This window comes from Hibiscus syriacus, unplaced genomic scaffold (genome assembly GCF_006381635.1).
Source record: "Hibiscus syriacus cultivar Baekdansim isolate YM2019G1 unplaced genomic scaffold, ASM638163v2 tig00110393_pilon, whole genome shotgun sequence".
NCBI lineage: Eukaryota > Viridiplantae > Streptophyta > Magnoliopsida > Malvales > Malvaceae > Hibiscus > Hibiscus syriacus.
The window spans coordinates 1,232,969-1,238,968 of NW_024062721.1; the positions used below are offsets into that span (position 1 = coordinate 1,232,969).

General features: G+C 36.1%; 1 pseudogene; it reads right to left on the minus strand.

Moving 5' to 3' along the window:
- Positions 1-708: 708 nt before the first annotated feature.
- LOC120123424 lies at positions 709-2,291 on the minus strand (annotated as a pseudogene).
- Positions 2,292-6,000: the final 3,709 nt, after the last annotated feature.

Below are 6,000 nucleotides of genomic sequence, written 5' to 3' on the forward strand. Positions count from 1 at the left end.
GATTGATAGGATTTTATAAGTTAGCATACACATAGTATGTAAAGTTGTACGGTAAAAACAATTTATTTTGATACGACGAAGAAGAAGAATAAATCAGGAGATACCTGTGAATTCAAATGTGATTTTAAGTTGTCAAGTGGGAAGAATAGGTTGAATCAGAAGGCATGAGTGTAAACTCAGCAGCAGTGAGTCAACATAACAGAAGCAAGTGATTCCAGAATAGAGAATCCACCAACTAAAATGAAAGAGAAATATTTTGGGTGATATTTTTCTACCATTTCCAAAAATTATATATACTTGTTAATAAAAAGAGATTATGCTTTAACCTAGTGCAAAAAGTAACCACTCTAAAGCAGAGCTTTGTGTACAGAAGTAAGAGTGCTGCCTCCTAACCCATTTTGTTGACTCTGTGCAATCTCCGCGCTTTTATTCTCAAAGGGCATCTCCAATCACCAGGCAACTCTGAGATGGTGTGGTTTTGGACAAGGTTGGGTTAATTGGTGAAAAGAAAACATGACCCTTGTTGTTGCAGAAGCCATTTCGTATAGCGTTTCAGTGGTGTTCTGTTTAGTTATTGATATTTTGGGTGGAGGAGAAACGGATGGATCAATTGAAATGTAGTACTTGGATACCAGTAGAATTATTCTTCTAATAGACTGAGCTTTCTGTTTGACTTCAGTAGAATTATAACATTTCATGCAACAATGCAGTAAAATGGTAACTGTTGCTGAATCCATTCTGCAAATTCTACAATGTTAGAGTTTGCATAGTTGCATTAAGGATAACATCTGTTTCTTATTCTAGGCAAGTCAATCCCAACCCATGTAAAAAACCATAGAGACACAAATGAGAATAACTAGAACAAACTACCGATTCAAAGACTAAATGATTATAAATCATTATTCCCCCATAATTGTTCATTTCTATCAAGTAAACAAAGGAAAACCCAAAAAACGAACTAAGAAACCAGTTACTCCCCCTACACTATCAGCCTATCCATCAATAATCAAGAAATCGTTCATGGAAATCACTCATAAGCAACCATATTCAAATCACACCCTCCATCGACCGAAGCTCCTCCAAATCTGTCTTAATCTGATCCTGCACCAACTCCAACCGCTTAGAATAAACTTCCAACTCCAATATTTGCTGCTTTCTCCCCCTCTCATCGATTAACTCCCCATTACGGCCACCGCTGCCCCCAAAATTGCCAAAATTCAATGGCATAACATTCATAGCCAATCCACTAATCCCTTTTCCTCCACATCCCTCCTCCCATTAAACTACCTAACAACTCCTTAAACAAGGGTGCTAAGCAACTCTTAACCGCCTCCTCTATTACAGCCGCCATGTTTCCTCTTTCTCCACCACCACCGCCACCTCTTAATCCCTCCACAGCATGATTATGATCACTACCACCATTAAAATTATTGTTAGAAATCACAAACCCATCATTAAACTCTCTTCTCCTCCATTTCCCTCCTTTACTTCTAGACCTTTTATTGGTAGCTGGGGATTTCGGAGTAGAATTTCTTTTCTCTCCACTCTCATCAAGTACATTGAGGTTAGTAGCATTATTATTAATATTATTTTCATGATAATCTAAAACATTATCTTCTACTTTGACAACAGTATTACGCCAGATCTTTCTAGAAATTTCAAAAGTAGCTTGATCATGAGGGCTTTTGAAGGAAAAATCTTTACCTGAATTGATCTTATTCATCACGTTCCTATATTTCTTCTTCAATCTTCGGAGTTTCTCAACTAATTGGTTCTTGTTGCAATCCAGCTGAAGCTTCGATTTTATTAGATCGTAAAACAACGCAGTGTCATGATGATGGTGGTGAGAAGAAGAATTTGGGTTGCTTCTCGAGGTCGTGTAATCGAGAAATCCTTTGAGAAGCTCGATCTCGTCTTCATCAGTCCATAAACGTTGAAACAACCGTCGTGATTCATCGAAAGGTTGCAGAGGAGGTTTTTTCTCAGACACCACGGAATCAATCCGTTGGCGTTTGGAATCGGGAGTCAATTCGCCGATTGGAACAGAAGCGACGGTTACGACGGTGGAGGAAGGCAAGGAAAGAGGAACGGCGGGGACTGAGTCGGAGGAAACGACGGCGGCAATCGGCTGAGGTAGTGAAGAGGGAGAATTAAAATCCTCTTCTTCCTCCAACAACTCTTCGTCCTCTTCGTCGTTGCCATTGAGGACGTCTTCGTTTCCGGAGGAAGAGGGTTCCTCGTCGTCGTCCTGAGATTCCTCAAAAACGGCACCCGTACTGTTCCGAAGCCATGAGAAGAGAGTCAAAAAAACGAAAGAGGTTCACGAGGATTTTGTTGATTAAGAAACGCGTGTTGGACTTGGTGAAAGGGAAGAGGTTAGTTCGGTTTGGTTAGAGTTAGGCCCGTGAGGGGTTCATAAACAGGCCGACGCCCTTGTCTAGCGCGTGTAAGAGGAAAATAAATTCAATTTCATTTATTACCATTTACGGTGTTATTATATTTTCGCTGCATTTCTCAGATTTCTAAAACTATGAAACTCATATAGGCATATTCACTTGTTCCGTAGGCAGATAAAAAATAATAAAGTATACGATTAACCACCTAATTATTTATTTATTTATTTTATTTTTATCATTAATTTTTTAATAAAGACACATGTCAATCAAAAAGAGTTTTATCATTTTAATTTATTTAATTTAATTATTTTCCTGCACTTAAATAATGACACATATCATTATTTGATCGGAAAAAAATAAATTGATGAATTGATAATAAATATGAAACTTATAAGAATTCAATCTCATGAGCCAAAGAAAGAGAGTGTACACTTCGGCCATTGAGCCAAACTCAATGTTATTGTTGTGAAATACGTAATATATATATATATATATTTAATGCCAGAGAAAAGGAAAATAAAATGAAAACGATGGGATTTGATCTCAAGCCAAATATAGAACTTGGTGACACCAACCATTCAAGCAAATCTTTCAAATAATTGAATAAATACCATATATTTTAATTTTTTAAATATTACTTTATAAAAGATTAAAAGAAAAATTAAATATTAGATTTATATATATTTTAATATAAATTTAATATTTATATTTTTACATTTATAACTTAATGATTATATATAATCTCAAATTAAGTTTTTTACCAAATGATTATATATAATATTACATTTTTCATATATTTTTCATATATTTATATTTTAATAAAATATTTTATTTTTAATAAAAATTTTAAATTTACAAATAAAAATATATTTATATTTTAATAAAATATTTAAATTTACAATAAAAATATATTTTAGTGTTTGAATTATTTATTTTTTGTTCTTACTTTATATATATATTTGAATTGGGGTGGGAGAGAAAACAAACTAGTTCAAGCTAGTTTTACAATAGGGGGCCCTGTAAGGTCTCGGTGAAGAAGATCACTGATGAAGCTGGGAGGGGCATCGAAACTTGTCTGCTCAAAGTGAGGCATAGGTGCATTCTTCGCCAAGGCATCAGCAGGAAAGTTTGCTTCACGTGGGATCCAAGTAAAATCAAGAAGCCAGTCCCGGCGTTTGGAGCTTGGAAATGGCTCGGACAAGAGGATTAGCACAGAGGTGGCTGTTAGGAGCGGTAATAGCCAAGATTGCATTGGAGCAGTCTGATTGTATTTGAACCAAAGTCAAACCGAGGCGTCAAGCAGCAAGAAGGCCATCATGAATACCCAGAGTTCGGTTTGGAAAGCATCCGAACACCAATTCTTCGACTGAAGCCATGAATCCACAAACCAGAGTCATCTCGGAGGAGGCCTCCAATCGTGGTGTGGCCGGTCGTTAGGCAAACAAAACCATCCACATTAAGGGCGACTCATCTTGGAGGAGGGAGCGACCATTGAATTTGAACGGGGGACCGAGGGGCAGTGTAATGCATAGGCTGATCAAGAGTGACATTCTCAAAGAGCTTAGCCCAGGAGAGGCTATGGTGAACCACGTCTAAGGGGGAGAGGTGAGAATTGCCAAAGATTCTCTCATTACGGGCTTTCCAAATGTGCCAATAGGAGGTGCCAAAAATGACATTCCAAGCCTAACCAGAGGAGATGCAAGCAGAAAAGGCAGCAAGATTTTCCATGATCCAATCGGATCCAGCCAGGGTGAAGAAATTAGGAGCCGAACCTGTAAAGACGATATTCCAAACATCTCAGGCGAAGGAGCAGTCACACAGTGTGAAGGACTGATTCATTGACGTCACCGCAAAGAGAGCAGGAGGCCGTGCTTGAGAGCGTACGACAATGGCGTTCGGTGTTAGTCATGAGCTTCTCCTTATAAGCAAGCCAAAGGAAGAAGCGAATGCGCCGCAGAACGAAAAGGGGCAAGATAATTTTTCAATGATTGGACATCGGATGATTTGCCAGTCATTTAAGTTATTAAAAATGGGCGATTTACCCTGATCAGCCTGTACTTGGGCTCTACTTCTTCGCATTCTCGGCAGAATCATAAATCAAACCAAAGCCGGTAGATTTTCCGCCTCCAAAATGAGTCCTAAACTTGAAAACAAGATTGAATTGGGGTCCTTCACCTGATACATTCTAGATAGCTTCTCCTTCAACTCTGCCTAAAGTTAACAAATCAACAATTAAAAAACCACTCAATAGATTCAATCAAATATACGAGCAGGGATAAGACTAGGACATTCTCGGAACATCATGTAAGTTTACCTTGGAAACATTGGGTCTCCCAGGGTGTAAAACATCAATGATCTACAAGAAAGAAAAAAGAAAAAGGTACCAGGTGAACAGTAAACTCAAACAAATATGTCATTCTGGAATTTCTCAGTTTCCCCCCAAAAGAACATATTTTACTGTAATCATACTTCTAAGCAAGAATCGTATCATATTCAAATAAACATTAAAGCAAAGTTTAAATCAAGCATCTTATTAGCAATGTAATAGAGCATTTTTTGTAATTTCCTCATTTAAGCAGATCTAAAACCGGTACTAAACCCTACACGAAGAAATTAATAGGGAAAACAAATTCCAGATCTAAGTAGGAACTAAGACAAGAATTTAAATTGAGCCATGTTGGATGCCGAGAGAAACGAAAAGGGTACTCGCAAATTGTTTCCTGGAAAGAAGCCTGTTGGTCATGAACTTCCTGGTCCGGATAGTTAGGGTTTTCTCTTTTTTGGGCTAAACGGACTTTTATGAGTATCGGGTCTACAATTGGGCTAACCAATTTAAAATTGATTATTTTAGGCTGCTATATAAGCCCTTCATAGTTTGGAGTATTTGATAGAGAAGTCGAGTTGAGTTAAGTGATTTATTCAATTTGAAAAGTTATATTTTACTTAAAATTCATTTAAAATTTTTTTGAATCAAGGTCATTCTTTGAGTATCTATATAAATTTAGTTGTAAATTTTATAACAAATAGTTACTAATTGATTATATATATATATATATATAGTTGAGGGATTTAATTTGAACTTGAAAACAATCTACTTATTATTAATAAATTTTGAATTATTCGAGTTATATTTCATAATTCGACTCAAATTTAAATTTTTTCAGTTGAGTCGAATTTATAAAATTACGAGTTAAATCAATTCTAGTCGAATCGAAAATTTATTTTTCAAGTGAATTGAGTTTTATTCACCCCTAACGACTTCAAGTCTGTCAGTGAATTTATGAGATAATTAATATCAAAGTTTAGGTATTTTTGTAAATACAGATTTTCGGATTCGAATAATAGAATATAAATAAAAAAACTTTAATCGATAAATGTTTGATCAATTGAACTAAATCCTGTGCTCGGTTTCAACTTGGTCACCAATAATTGCTATAATGTTTTATGGTGATTTGAAAACAGAAAGCACTTTAATCATCAGATAACTATTGCAGTCTCCTTCCAAATAAGAACATCTATCCAACAAGGTTTGGTTTCATTCCTTTTTGCTTAAATCCAAAATCAGGATAACCAGACCCGAAGTTGAGTTATCCGAGTTGTTTTT